The sequence below is a fragment of the Myotis davidii genome, unplaced genomic scaffold, assembly GCF_000327345.1.
Source record: "Myotis davidii unplaced genomic scaffold, ASM32734v1 scaffold685, whole genome shotgun sequence".
NCBI lineage: Eukaryota > Metazoa > Chordata > Mammalia > Chiroptera > Vespertilionidae > Myotis > Myotis davidii.
In genome coordinates, this window is record NW_006295823.1 from 600249 (window position 1) to 615533 (window position 15285).

The 15285-nt window shown below is 49.8% G+C and overlaps 1 long non-coding RNA gene across 1 annotated transcript in view; it reads left to right on the forward strand.

Moving 5' to 3' along the window:
* LOC102755208 overlaps positions 1-15285 on the forward strand; it is a 46765-nt gene that overhangs the window by 1911 nt on the left and 29569 nt on the right. The window lies entirely within an intron of this gene.

Below are 15285 nucleotides of genomic sequence, written 5' to 3' on the forward strand. Positions count from 1 at the left end.
ATTCATCAAAAACGAGTGATAAAGAAGAGCTTTAGTAGGGCGATCACGTGTGTATTCTCATACGCCAGAGTCCCTTCCCATGAACAAGTCCCACTCGAGAATGGCTTTCTGAAAGGGGTTCAGAAATATTCGGCTGAATCCTCAGCCTGAATCCCTGTCCTCTGGAAGAAGGCCCAATCGACCTCTGAGTTGGTCCACGGCCCAGTGCCACTTGCTCAGAACCCAGTAGCAGTTGTGGATTTTAAATGATGGACTGGAGTGATTTTTACACGGGGACGGCGTTTTGTCTTAGTACAGACAACGTTTGCTAGCTACCGTCCTTCTCAAGTCGCTTCATTTCATCAAAAACGAGTGATAGAGAAGAAGAGCTTTAATAGGGCGACCACGTGTGTATTCTCATACGCCAGAGTCCCTTCCCATGAACAAGTCCCACTCGAGAATGGCTTCCTGAAAGGGGTTCAGAAATATTCGGCTGGCCGCAGGGCCAGCCCCCCGAGAAATTCCAACCCAACCCAGTTTGTGAAGGACTTTCACGTTAAGAAACATCTTTGAGTTTGCAATCAAAATCAGAGGCTAAAAATGATCTAAAAACCTCTCAACCCTCATACTAGACACAAGTAGATCGATATGCATAGATTTGTTTTGGAAGTTCAAGTTGAACATCCGTTGCTCACATACATCTGGAGAGCAGACATTTTTCTAAAAGGTGTTGATAGTCTTCCTGAAATATATATACTTAGTTTTTTTTGGGGGGGGCGGGGAATATAGGTCTAATCATCTGTGTCTGCAAATCTTGTTGATCGTGTTTTTGAGTTCTGAAAGGCATTTGGTGAGTGAGGGTCTCATCTGGGAAGTTATTGATGCTTTGAGTTGAGTATGTTTCTTTATCAGCAACAAAGGTGCTATGTCTTATCTAACTGCGTGAAATCTGCGTTCAGTGTTTGTAGGGCGTTAGGCTCCCGGGTAGCACGTGTACGTTGTGTACCCCGAAGGCCTAACGAAACAGGACCAAAAATCCAGAGACATCCACGGGCACAATTCCGATGCTATTTCACCCCTAAAATACATCAACACGTAACTGTGTCAGGGCAGCAGCACGCGGGCTTGCGTCCTGCACAGAAGTGTGGCATCTCCCCCGTGGGTGCCTTTGCCGTGAAAACTGAAAGTCCAAACTCTTGGTTTGGGCTGAAAATGTCTAAGTTAACGGTGGGGCCCAGGGTGGGGGTACGGGTGCGGGGACGAGCGAGCCAGCTCTGAGTCAGAGCAGCGAGCACTCATTTCCTGGGACCAGTTCTTCATTTTTCCATCCATCGCCGTCGAAAGGAAGTAGCTCACGTTGCACCCACGTACTTGGCCTTGCACATTGCAGGCACTGGGTGCACCTTACCCACCGCATCTGCTAAGCAGCCCCATGAAGTTCTAAATACTCTGCAATTTAGCGATGTGGGGTGCATGGGTATTCATCAATTAAAAAAAATATTTTTGTAATCAAAACCTGCCCGGGGGGGGGGGGGGGGACCCTTAGCATGGCTAGCATTGAAAGTGCATTTTGTTAGAGGAAGGGTCAGGTGGGGTTAGGGGCCTTTCCCCATTTTTATCTCTTGTTCTACTTTAGCACAGGGCCAGGGTGGCGACTTGAGCTGGGTTGTATGTGTGAGTGACGGGTACTGGTTCTGTATGATGAATATATGTTTATCTGGAGTTTTATATGTGTTATAGATCAGTCTACCATTGATCTAGTGATCTGTCTAGTTTTAAAAATTGGGGTCCCGGGGGCTTCGATTCTTGGCCGTTTCTCTTGGTATCGTCTGCGCTCAGAGCTCCTTGTCACCACCTCGTACTCATTCGTGATCCCCATTCGCTATTTCCAGACTCGACTCTGAGCGGAGGAACCTGCCTGCTCTTCTAAATTTAATCTTGTTTTGTGTTTGGGAAAAAAAGAATAGATCCTCATAATGCAGTCTGTCTTCCCACCCCTCTCCTTCCCTCTGAAAGGCAGGGCAGTAGCTACCTCCTGAGTTTGTTGCATTTGCTCCTAAGTTTTGTGATTTTAGTTTTGTGTTTTTTTTTTAATTATTTTGCTACGTTGGAATTGTGGGTTTTTTGTTTTGTTTTTTAATCCTCGCCCGAGGATATTTTTTCATTGATTTTTAGGGAGAGGGGAAGAGAGAGGGAGAGACAGAGAGAGAAACATCGATGTGAGGGAAATACATCGATGGGTTGCCTCCTGCACGAGCCCCGACCAGGGCCCGAGGAGCTTGCAACTGAGGTATGTGCCCTTGACTGGAATCAAACCCGGGACCCTTGAGTCCGCAGGCCGAAGCTCTATCCACTGAGCCACACCAGCCAGGGCTGGTTTTAGTTTTTAATAATCTCTGAATGGCGTCCACTCCACACTCCTGGCCGAGCAGCTGGGCCCGTGGAGGAGCGAGGAGCTGGGCCCGGGCCGGGCGGGGACCTCTGTGCTTTCTCTTTTCTGGCCGATGAACTCAGCCCGAGCCTCAGGCTGTCCCCCACCGGGTCCTGTCCACTCCTTTCCTCAGGGCCCGGAGGCTCTAGGTCCCATGTTCTCCCTCGCCTTCTCCTCGGCCACTCCCGCCACCGGCATCGCCCGTGCAATGCTGCCCGGTTGCCCCTTTCCCTGGCTTGTTTCACACGCTCTTTCAAGCTGCTGGTGGTATGGTTACTATTGTTACCTACACTCAGGGCTTTGGGGGCCAGGGGACCCGCCCTGGAAGTAGAAACATCGGCTTATGCCTTCTTTTGTGTCACCTGGACCCGCCTTCCTCAGCAGGCGCTGGAAAAAGGAATGGGTGTCTTTGGGCAGAACTGCAGATTCTAAGGAAACAGGAGGAGGAGGAGGAGGGGGAGGAGGAGGAGGAACAGGAGGAGGAGGAAGGAGATAGGAGAGGAAGAGCCGAAGAGCCGAGGGCCCTGGAGAAGGCTTGAGGGTCTGTAGCCGGAGAGAACAGGTGTTTGGGGAAGAGAAGGAGTGGGGGAGGAGGAGGAGGAAGAGAGAAGGAGGGGGAAGAGGAGGAGGAGGAGGAGGAGGAGGACAAGAGAGTGGAGTCCCCGGGCACTGGCGAGGGCCATTCCCAGGACAGATGGGAGAGGTCGCACCTACACGTTGCCTCGTGCGCACAAGGACGTGCGCGGAGAGTCTGGGCATCATCTCTTCCGAGATGACATGACCAGGGAGGCCGGTCCGAGTTGGTCTGGAGCAGAGACTGTCCTCAGGCTGATGGGTCCCGCTGGGGCAGGAGCACAGAGTTGGTGCAGGCGAGGTCCCAGTGCCGACCACGTGGAGGGGAGGCACCGGGTCCGAGAAAGAGGTCCCGCTGCTCTTTGCAGTCATGCGTCCCTGGGAATATTCACACTGGAGACAACCGGAAGGGAAACGTAACCGAATCCCAGCTTCAACGCAATTTCCAGCTACACAGCTTCGTCAGTAGTAGACACCCATCCTCATTGCCGGTCCCCGAAGGATTATTAACGCCATGACTTTTGCTTTCGTAGCGATAGGGTTCTTTAGGGAAGGACAAAGGGGGAAAAATGAAATATGGCAGGCTGTTCACCTAGCATATGACGTGGTTGAGGTCTATTTCTTCATGATCCCGAAATATACAGGAATAAAAATTATGGTAACGATTCAATTTCCGTCTACCAGGCCCTCACCGATATTTACATGAGAAAATACCTGAAGATGGCCTAAAATCTTCACCATGCATTCTTTTCCTTACATGTCAGTGGGCTACTTCCATTTCAGTCTATCCAGAGCCTACAAGCCAGAATCGAACCTGGGACCCTTCAGTCTGCAGGCCGACGCTCTATCCACTGAGCCAAACCAGCCCAGGGCACGAGTTCTCAACCTGTGGGTCGCGACCCCTTTGGGGGTCGAACGACCCTTTCACAGGGGGCGCCTAAGACCATCGGAAAATACATATATAATTACATATTGTTTTGGGGATTCATCACTATGCTTTAATTATGTTCAATGTATAACAATGAAAATACATCCTGCAGATCAGATATTTACATGACGATTCATAACAGTAGCAACATGACAGTGATGAAGTAGCCACGAAAATAATGGTATGGTTGGGGGTCCCCACAACACGAGGAACTGTATGAAAGGGTCGCGGCGTGAGGAAGGTTGAGAACCGTTGCTCCAAGGAAGTAGTGGCAGCTCTGTGGTCGAGGGAAGCTCCCTTCAAGGTCTTTGGATTCTTTAACTTGGATTCCTCCCGTTTTAGGGTTTTTTCAGGAGAGTCTGGGATTCTATCACTTAAATAGTTTGCAAATTCATCCCCTTTCACAACTCTTACCGGTTCTGATTGAACCAATAGCCTGAAATCTGGCCTTTCTCCCACCCCGACTGTGCCATACCCACCCCCTTTGCACCTGCCTCCGTCCATGGCTTCCTGTGGGCGGGAGCCTACCTGCATCCCATAATTTTCATTCCAATTTTTTGACTCAGATTTTTATGAAAATAAACATTTAATGAGACTATTCCAACATTTATGAGTTTTCCTCGAGGACAAGTTCCATAGAAAAACAATTCTACGCAGCCCATTTAATTCCCGGGTATTTCTTTTTTTAATTTTTTTTTTAATACGGAGCCTGATTAGACCATGACCAGTTTTTTCCATTTTTATTTTTATTTTTATTTTCCCGAACGAAGGCTCGACAAAATCGATTTTCATTGAATGTTTATAATGACTGTTAAGTTTATGAATGAATTTTTATCCACATCGTTTGACTGATTATGGCATATGCCTCTGGGAATTTTCCTTTATGGCTATGACTGGCACACGTGTAATTCTAGTTGGCAAAGGACACAGATCTTAATTTTCCAAAAGGGTTTTAATTCTCCTATGTAGTCAGAAACAACGTGTCTTGTATGCATTTTTTGTTTTTGCCATTGCTAATTTCTTTCTTTCTTTTATTTTTGCATTTTAATGTTACAAAAAAAGGAATTTATGTAAATTTTTTTTACTTTTGTCCAACGTTAGCCCTGGCAGTATGACCCAGTCTCTGATTTATGGGTTGACACTGGTATCAGTAACATTCATTTTGCAATTCAAAGCGATGAGCAAGATTCATGTTGAGATTTGAGAGTTCTGGTTATCTCTCAGCCCATGGACACTTTAGGAAAACATAGAGGACTGCCTTAAAAGTCTAGAAGTGTTAGATTAAAAAAAAAAAAGCTTATTGATTTCAGAGAGGAAGGGAGAGGGGGAGAGAACAGAAACATCCATGATGAGAGAGCATCATGGATCGGCTGCCTCCTGGAATTGTTAGATTTTACTTCTTATTCATTTCCGTGCCAATTTCCTACCAAAATTTGGGGCAAAATATAAGGAGAAGAACCAACACAATGAGTTCACAATGTCCTCCATGTGCCGTGGTGGGCGGGAGTCGGGCTCTGCATTTTGAACAAATACAAGCAGTTATGGGGCTGACACACGCCTTCTAAGCCGGCCCCTCCCCGCCCCCCAGCTCCGTCTGCCACCTCGCCGTGACCCGGATGCTGTGTCTCCTGTCGTTAACTTGCCTTTTCCTGAGACTATGAGAGATTTCTGTCTCCAAACAGTTGGGTGTGCGGATGGCTCTTGCCGCCATGTCTTTGTTTTTCATGGGGATGATGATAATTACCCTCGGATGGAGCGTCCGCCGTGATGATCTGTGAACGATACCGTTGCAGGTCCCTTAAAAAAAAAATCTTTATTGTTGAAAGTATTCCATAGGTCTCCCTCTTTCCCCATTGACCTCTCCCAGCCTGCCCCCACCCCCACTTCAGGCCTTCACCATCCTATTGTCTGTGTCCATGGGTTGTGCATCTCTGCCTACAAGTTCATTGGTGGATCTCTACCCACCCGCCCACCGACCCCCGCCTTCCCTCTGAGGTTTGACAATCTGTTCGATGCTTCTCTGTCTCCGGATCTATTTTTATTGATCAGTGTATGTTGTTCATTAGATTCCACATCTGAGTGGAGGTCACGTGCTGCTTGTCTTTCTCCGACTGGCTTATTTCGCTTATAAAAAAAATCTTTACTGTTGAAAGTATTCCATAGGTCCCCCTCTTTCCCCATTGACCTCTCCCAGCCCGCCTCCACCCCCACTTCAGGCCTTCACCACCCTATTGTCTGTGTCCATGGGTTGTGCATCTCTGCCTACAAGTTCATTGGTGGATCTCTACCCACCCGCCCACCGACCCCCGCCTTCCCTCTGAGGTTTGACAATCTGTTCGATGCTTCTCTGTCTCCGGATCTATTTTTATTGATCAGTGTATGTTGTTCATTAGATTCCACATCTGAGTGGAGGTCACGTGCTGCTTGTCTTTCTCCGACTGGCTTATTTCGCTTACCGTAATGCTCTCCAGGTCCTTCCATGCTGTTGTTGGAAATGGTAAGAGCGCTTCCTTTTTCACGGCTGCATAGTATTCCATCGTGTGGCGCGTCCCTGTGTGTGGTGGTCGTCTGGGGAGCTCACAGAGGGGGGGGGGTCATCGGTCTCTTTACCCATGAGCCTCTTGAACTTGTTAGTTGAATGAACGGATGGATGGCCTGACAGTATAACCCAACCATGGGTGTAGCAAGTACTTCACCCAAGGCTCCTAAAACCAATTTTAATTCTGCTCCTTTGTTGTTACTTAATGGAATTAGTTGTGGTAACATTTCTACAGGGTAGAAAACTTAAGGAACTAGAAGGAAAAAGATCCCTGCTAACATTTTGTTTTTCTTTCTCTCTTCCCCTCGCTCTTGCAGTCACATGCTGGGTGTGACATTGACTATTTCCAGTTTTTTCTTTCTTTAAGTAAACCAGGATTGTTTTTTGAGACATATGGGAAGTTCACAGATTCCCAAGACCCACCACTGAACGACTCTCTGTTTCACGTCGCCAGGTTAGCTACACCTCCCGGTTTGCTCATTGATTCATTTTGTGAACAAATATTTTACCAGTGTTTTCCGTGTCCTGTGAGCTGTGAATACCACATCCCACGCTCATCACGGCCAAGTTTCCAATCTCCCGCGGTAGGGGCTGCTTAGAGATGAGATTCTAAATCTTTCAAATTCCCTGAAAGCTGTCTCCTCAACCTAGTCATATTTTTGCCAACAGATTAGCATGAATGTGCTCAATCTTTAGAAATTACACAGAAAAGTTCTTATCTTTCAATCTGCACACAACACACGATTTACGCGAACACTGTCTCTGGCCATACTACACCAAGGCCTCTGTCCCCACCAGAGCACAGATCCATCCCTCCCTCTTTGGGGTGATCTTTCACGGAAATGTTTGAAGCCCACCAGCCAATAAGGAGTGAGAGGTGGGGGGATGGCAGCTGAGGTTCACCCCGGGTCTGTTCTGCTCCCACATCCACTGTGCAGACTTCCCATCCCTGGTAATTATTCGATATTTCATAAATATTTATTAGATATTTCATAAATAAAGGCGGTCGACGGGAGGAGGAGTTGCCAGCCAATAGCCCCACCTCGTTTGGGTTGGTTTTGTGATTTCAATGGAAAAGAAAACAGATTTCCTTGGACACAAATGTCAAACCGTCCACACATCCGCCCCACACAGATACATCCCTCCCTTTTTGGGGTGATCTTTCACGGAAATGTTTCAAGCCCCCCAGCCGATAAGGAGTGAGAGATGGGGGGATGGCGGCTGAGGTTCACCCCGGGTCTGTTCTGCTCCCACTGGGTTGCTCAGCATTCTTCGTGGGCCTCACTAGCCAGGGGACTGCGTCCAGGACCCCATGATGGTGGGTAAACAACACCAAGAATGAAGGGTGGAGAGTCCCTACTCCAAGGCCATCGGTGTGCAACATGTATGTGAGCCCCATCCCCCCGGAGTAGCTACATGGGTGGACCAGGGTGCAATAGGCCTCTTCCGTGGCCGTAGCAAGACTGCCGTGCCCCTCGTGAAAAGCGAGGAGACATCCTCGATCCACGTGGCTGGACCGTGAACGCCGATGCCACGCTTGTCCGCAAAGGTGGCCGCTGCCATCATCTCGAAGAGGCGTGGACGTGGCCCAGGGCTGGGTCCGCATCGAGCTGAATTCCCCGATGGGAAGCACGGGTTTCCCCCGACCCCTGGCCTTTGATGTCACCTAAAGCGAGAGCCGTGCGCCCAGGTGCCTGGCTGCCTTTTGAAGTCCCAGGAAAGTCATCTGACATTTGCAGGACACTTTGATGGTGGAAAACACACGAGGTTCTCACCTTATTCCAGAAAGTCCCGCCACCGGGTCACCTCTGCGCAGTCACCCACGAGGCTCAGGCCAGGAGTGGGGTGGGAGCTGTCTCGCGGATTTCCACGCCAGGACGCGCCCGCTGCCCCTCGAGGGGAACTAGAGAGAACACGTGCTGGTTGTCTGGTTGCTATGATAAATGTGGGTCGCCAAGCAGATACGTGAGGGCCCCGTCTTCTACTTTCACTTCTAAGACTTGGGTCTCCAAATCCTCTCTTGTTTTTCTACATGAAGAGGTGGACTTGTTTCTCATAAGCCCTCCACGTCGCCCCCACTTTTCAGTGACCACGTTTTTGTTTTCTGAGGTTGCCTATTGACAGGGTAGGGATGATGGAGGCACATAATGGCTCAGGAAATTAAAAAAAAAAAGGCCCAGAGCATACGTCTCGGTTTCGAGTGTTGGCTGTGAGAGGAAGTGATGGGAGGGAAGTAGGTGAGCACATGAAACGGGCCAGGGAACTAAGGAAAGTAATTTGAAGAGATGAGTCTCGAAATGTCGGCTGCAGACAAGCTCTGAGTTTAAGGTCCTTCAGAGTCCACATGGACATCTTCCCCGGACTCCCTTCTGGGCGTTCCCATCCTGAGACACGAGGGATTTACCTTTCAGAGCCTCAGTTTCCCTCTCTGTACAATGGGCATAGCACCAGTAGCAAGGGCAGGAGAGGATCTGACTTCTTGATTCAACTGCTGTTGATTCAACACACGACTGTGTGCCCGGAACCATTCGAAGCGCAGACGCCTGGTGAATAGAACAGAAGAGGCCCCAACTTTTACAGAGCCCACCGCTTAGCCAGCGAGATAACAAACCAACCAACCAACAAACAAAAAAAAACCCCACCACGAATAAATAAGCAAGAAGTGTTCAGATCCCAGAAATGCTGTGCAACGAAACGGTGTGAGGGGTTGGGGTTGGGGTTGGGACAGGCCAGATTTGGGGGTGTGGAGGGTGAATGGCCCTTTAAACAGAGTGACCAGGAAGCCCTCTTGGGAGGGGTGTCGTTAAGCTACCCCGAAGCTGATGAAATGTAAAGATTTGTGTGAACAGGAAGTGGCAGGTGCAAAGGCCCCTCAGAAAAAAAAGCAAAAAAAATTGGCGGGCTCCTGGCCCGGCACGGAGGCAGGTGCCTGTAGGCCGCTGGTCGAGGCTGAGTCTTGCGTGGGTGGGGATGCTGGAGAGATGAGCGGGGGGTGGGGGAGAGTGGGGGGCAGGGGGACAGGCCCCCCACAGGCCTTGATGGAAATGGTAGAGTTTGCATTCCGCCCAGGGTGGACTGGGAAGAGACGGTGGGGACGTGTTAGGTAGACAACGACCTGGTTTTATTTCCATCTTGAATAAAATAACAACAAACACGAGGGATCGCCCTCTCAGACCCTCAGTTTCCTCATCTGTACAATGGGCATCACAGCAGTTGCCAGGACAGGAGATGAGACTCCCCGGGCTGCTGGGAGGAGGCGGCTACGTTGGAAATGAGTCCAGGGCCGGGCGGGCAGCTGGGAGGCAGCTGGGTGGGTGGGAGGGAGAGCACCTGGTGACACAGGAGCAGACCTTGCTGTGTGGACAGGAAGTAGGACGATAGAACGACTCCCTGTTTTCCAGTGAGCAGCGGGGATGGGAAACCCCCCAATCAGGGCCAGGCCCTCGGGGCAGTGCCTTGTCCACTTTGATGCTGGAATCCCCCTTAGACACCCAACTAGGGAGGCCCAGACGTCACCCGAACCCTAGGTCTGCAGGCCACTGTGTGCAGGGGCACCTCAACAAGGGACCGAGCGTGATGGGGTAGGAGCACGTCTGGACGGACACGTACGAGGGGCTCGCGCTGAGCCCGGGCCCACGTCATGTGTGGAGGGGTCAGGAGGAGAAGGGAGGAGGAGAAAGAGGGGAGAGCCGGGGAGGAAGAGGAGAAAAGTGTTTGCTCCAGATGCAGAACGAGGGATCGGGTGGCCTTGAGCTGCTCAGCACACTTGCCAGCCAAGGATGGGAACCTGGGGAATCCATACAGAAATCAAACTTTCAATATTGATATCGCAAACATTCAATATCACAGGTATCGCTGGCTTAGCTGTTAAAAAGAGAAAGGGGCCCTGGCTGGTGTGGCTCAGTGGAGAGAGCTTTGGCCTGTGGACTGAAGGGTCCTGGGTTCGATTCAGGTCAAGGGCTTGGTGGCAGGCTGCTCCCCGGCCCTGGCCCTGGTTGGGGCGCGTGCAGGAGGCGACCAATTGATGTGTTTCTCTCTCATCGATGTTTCTCTCTGTCTTTCCCTCTCTCTTCCACTCTCCCTAAAAATCAATGGAGAAATATCCTTGGAGGAGGATTAACAAAAAAGGAAGAAAAAAGGAGAGAGGGAGAGGGAGAGAGAGAGAGAGACCTGAGAAACATCATCAATCGGCTGCCTGCCTCCTGTGTGCCCCCTGTTGGGGAGCAGTATAACACAATAATTATTTTAATAAAAGTGATGTGGACTATATCGAGAGCCCAATGATTAGAAATTGAATTAAAAATGTCTGCAAGCATGAATGCTCTATCGAGTCCCTTGTGGTATATATTTTGTTTTGATAAAATTATTTAAAGATTCTATGGAAGCCAATACATGGACAGGTGGGGAGGTTTGTGGAGAGTTACATGAAACTCTTCTTTCTCAAGCCAATCTGAAAAGTAATTGGTTATCTCTTGGGCTTCTAGTAGGTCACCTAGTAGCCTTGACAATGACCCAGTACACAAACAGAGATTTGTGGGGAGGTTTTTTCGGAGGGTGGGGGGGGGCGGACCTATGTGTATAAAATTTTAATTTCCTGCGTGGCAGGTTTTCTTAAAGGAGATGTGTACGTAGAGCCACTTGTGTGGGGCCTAACGGGGAGCTAGTTAAGGGGAGGAACAGTCAGCTCATAAGAAAAGCAGGGCTTCTGCCATGTGCCAGGCACCTGTTCTCAATCTCGGACAGACATGTGGTCTCATTTAACTTGTTTACAAATCATTATGGAGTCTAGCCCAGACTCTGCCGCCATAAATCTACCTGCTCCCGGGCTGCCCGGCTCTGGCCATGAGACGTCCTGCCGGTCACACCCTCAAAGGGAACAGGCCCGTTGAATGGTCCTCATTCTCATGGGAGGCGCTCACACTGGGGAGGGAGGAGAGTGGGGGAGGGAGGGGGTATGCTGAGCTTGTCCCACGCGCCCTGGGCATCCCCTCGCCTCCACTGTGTCCCATCCCCTCGTCCCTTTGGCTTCTGACGCTGCGGGGTACGAAGTGAAGGTCTGAGCCATCCTCGGCCACCGGGCGGAAGAGAGGAGAACAGAGCTGTGGTCGCATCCAAAGACCGAGCGACCTCAACACGACGGATACTCGGTTCTGTATGATGGCGTCTTGCTGACGTTGAACAAGGGGTGCGTCTGAGGTCCGGCCGGTTCCCTGTGAATTTGACAACGGGCTGGTGTGGCTCAGTGGGTTGAGCAGCGACCTAGGAACCAGGGGGATCAGGGTTCGGTTCCCGGTCGGGGCACAGGCCCCGGGATGCGGGCTCCATCCCCAGTGTGGGGCGTGCAGGAGGCAGCCGATCCATGGTTCTCTCTCATCCTGGATGTTTCTCTCTCTCCCCCTCTCCCTTTTTCTCTGAAATCAAGAAAAATATAATTTTACAAAAGAAAGAAAAGCTCAGCTCATGAGAAAGTCCCGCTGCTTTCGCTTCCGGCCCCGCTTGACTTTCACAAGGACATCGAGCAGTTTAGGAACATCTGTGTCAGCTCCAGAGACGGGACAGTCACCCTGTGGGCACCATCCTCGGTGTCAGCCGGCCGGGAAGCAGGCTTGACGGCAAAGCACAAACTTCTAGCTGCCTGGGAGTCCTCAGGAGAGAAAAGCCTGGCGAACCTGCCCCGGCCGGTGTGGCTCAGTGGGTAGAGCGTCGGCCTGCGGACTGAAGGGTCCCGGGTTCTATTCCGGTCGGGGGCCCATCCCCAGGTTGCAGGCTCCCTCCCCAGTAGGGTGCGTGCAGGAGGCGGCCGATCAATGATTCTCTCTCATTATTGATGTTTCTCTCTCTCTCTCTCTCTCCCTCTCCCTCCTTTCTGAAATCAATAAAGAACCTCCTCCCTTTGGGGGCCAGGGGATGAGCCTTGTCTTGTGGTTGTGATCAAAATATTTACCCGATGCTGTTTCTACAAAGAAAAAAAAAATTCCAGTGCCTTTTATCCGAAGCCACCCATGATCCCACCCCATGTTTAATTCAGAGAATAGCTGGTAGAGACCCTGGGGGACAGAAAGGCAAGCATCATCGCTGACAGGCCGCCCCCGGCTTCCCCGGCCCAGGAGGTTCCTCTGCGGTGACAGGGCCTCAGGTCCTCGTAGCAGCTGGGGTGCCCGGAGCCCCTGTTTTAGGGGCTGAGCATCTGGATTTGATGGGCGAGAAAACGGTTCCTTCCGCCGACTCCCCCGATGAGCCCCTCAAGCCGAGACACAGGCTGCGGGTTCGTTAATAAAACCGACGCGATGTTAATATCTGCCGTGGTCGCACACAATGAATTATGGAATTTTCAATGGCCTTTTTAATTAAGTACATGTTAAACCCCCTTTAAAAAAAAACAAAAAACCCAATCGTAAGGGCCGCTCGGAGAAGGACTAGGGCCACAGATGGTTTTCTTTATCGTGTTAATTGATTTAAGATCCATCGAAATGTTGTTAAAATGTCCACAGGTTAACAATCATGATGGCACATGGGTCAGATTAAAATTCTTTCTGGGCTAAAAAAAACAAACAACAACCCACAAACCATCCATAAAATGATAGCTTCATTTCTTCTGGTTGAAACAAAAAAATTAGGTAGTGGGATAAAGTAATGCGATATTTAAAACTTCATTCCTTTATTTTATGATGAAAGGGGATTTAAAATGAGGACTTACGGGTTATGCGGTGCCCCCCAAATTTGTACACAAGGGTTATACGTAGAAGTTATATTTTCTCTTTTTGTCTATTGTCCTAGTATATAATTGTAGCAGTTAGTCTAATAAACTCTTTTTTTTCTTTTTGTTAATCCTCATCTGAGGATATTTTTCCACTGATTTTTAGAGAGAGTGGAAGGGAAGGGGAGAGACCGAGAGAGAAACATCAATGTGAGAGACACATTTGTTGGTTGCCTCCTGCACACACCCCCACCGGGCCCAGGAATCGAGCCTGCAACTGAGGTACATGCCCTTGACCAGAATCGAACCCTGGACCTTTCAGTCCGCAGGCTGAGGCTCTACCCCCTGAGCCACACCGGCCAGGGCCTAAACTCTTCTTCAATCTAAAAAATATAGCCCGTAACTAGCAACTTTGGTTCCTCTCTCAGTCGAAACACAGGAGGGTTAAAATGAAAAATTTCAAACACTGATCAAATTTGCCCCGTCTACCCTTTCGAACTTGCTAAGTATGAATTACAGACCCGTGAATACTTTGGGGAACTTTTATCCCAGGAAATGGCATATCGTCGGGTGGTACCTGCCAGACCTCTTCAAATCAGGGACAACAGTTTGCTGCTCACACGGCCGATTTCCTTTCATTTTTAGAGCTTTTATATTGCGAGTGTACAGTCAGCGTAGGTCAGTGATGGCGAACCTCTGACACCTCTGACACGTGAACTCATTTTTTTGGTTGATTTTTCTTTGTTAAATGGCATTTAAATATATCAAATAAATATCAAAAATATAAGTCTTTGTTTTACTATGGTTGCAAATATCTAAAAAATTTCTATGTGTGATACGGCGCCAGAGTGAAGTTAGGGTTTTCCAGAATGCTGACACACTGAGCTCAAAAGGTTTGCCATCACTGGCCTAGGTTAATGTGTACACAGGAGACCAAAGGGCTGGAGAACTGGTCTACCCAATAGAACCCTAGACAACGAGCATGCCTTCACTCCGGCCCCTGTATGTGTCGGTAACAAATTCGACTGTTCCTCACTGTTTACCGACAGTCATGTGTCGCTCCAGGCATGGGCTGTTGTTGTTTTTAATTAGCAGCAATATTTCCTGTCTTGACTTGGGTTTGGATTCCTAGGGAAGCAGCTTAAAAAGGTAGAAAAGGCATTCTGGAGATCAGGAGACCACCATCCTAGCAGCATCATGCTGTACACAAGGATAGAATTTTAGGGAACAAGAGAGAGACCTGAGAAATCGTCTCTCTGAACTCATCTGTTTTACAAACGGGAAAAGTGAAACTTGCAGATAATTAGTGCCCTGTCCCAGGTCATGCCCCAAAGGAGGGGATTTGGGGCAGAATTCCTCCCGCATCTCCTCGTGTTTGTTGCCCGTTTGTCTGATGCCATGAAGTGAGTCTTTGCTTCGACGTCCAGGGACGAATTTTGAACCCTGACTCCCTCCCTCACTCGACTTCGGTGCTGAGGTGCCATGTCGGGCTAAGCGATCGCCTCTTTCAGGCCTCGGCCCCCTGGTTCAGGGGTGTGAACGGCTGAGTCCAGCTTCTCAGCCGCAGCCAGAGGGGCATTTGGGGGTGACGATGGGGTGGCATGTGCATTGTGGGAGGTTTAGCGGCATCCCGGGCCTTTGCAAACTACACACAGTAGCACCTCTTCCTCCCTCCCCTCGCCCCCATCCAGCATCACAACCCAAACTGTCTCCAGGTGTTGCCAGATGCCTCCTGAGGGCAAAACTGGCAGCTCCCACCTCCTTCCTTGAGAGCCCACTGTCTGTGTCCGTTGGTTATGCTTATATGCACACAATTCTTTGGTTGATCTCTCATGGCATGAATTTTTCTCATAGAAGAATTACCCGCGTGTTTGCCAATCGTACCCAGAACACAACTCGGTCATCATGTCATAGATGAATCGGTCTCCCTCCAAATCAGGGAGGTTTCTCTTCAAGACCGTTCCCACGCAGGGGCTGCTGTTTCTGGTGAGATTGACCGGGACAAATAGCCAGTGTTTCATGGTGACCAAGGGTCATAGAGCCCCAGCTGGTGTGGCTCAGTGGATAGAGCGTTGGCCTGTGGCCTGCAGGGTCCTGGGTTCGATTCCAGTCAAGGACATGTGCCTGGGTTGCAGGCT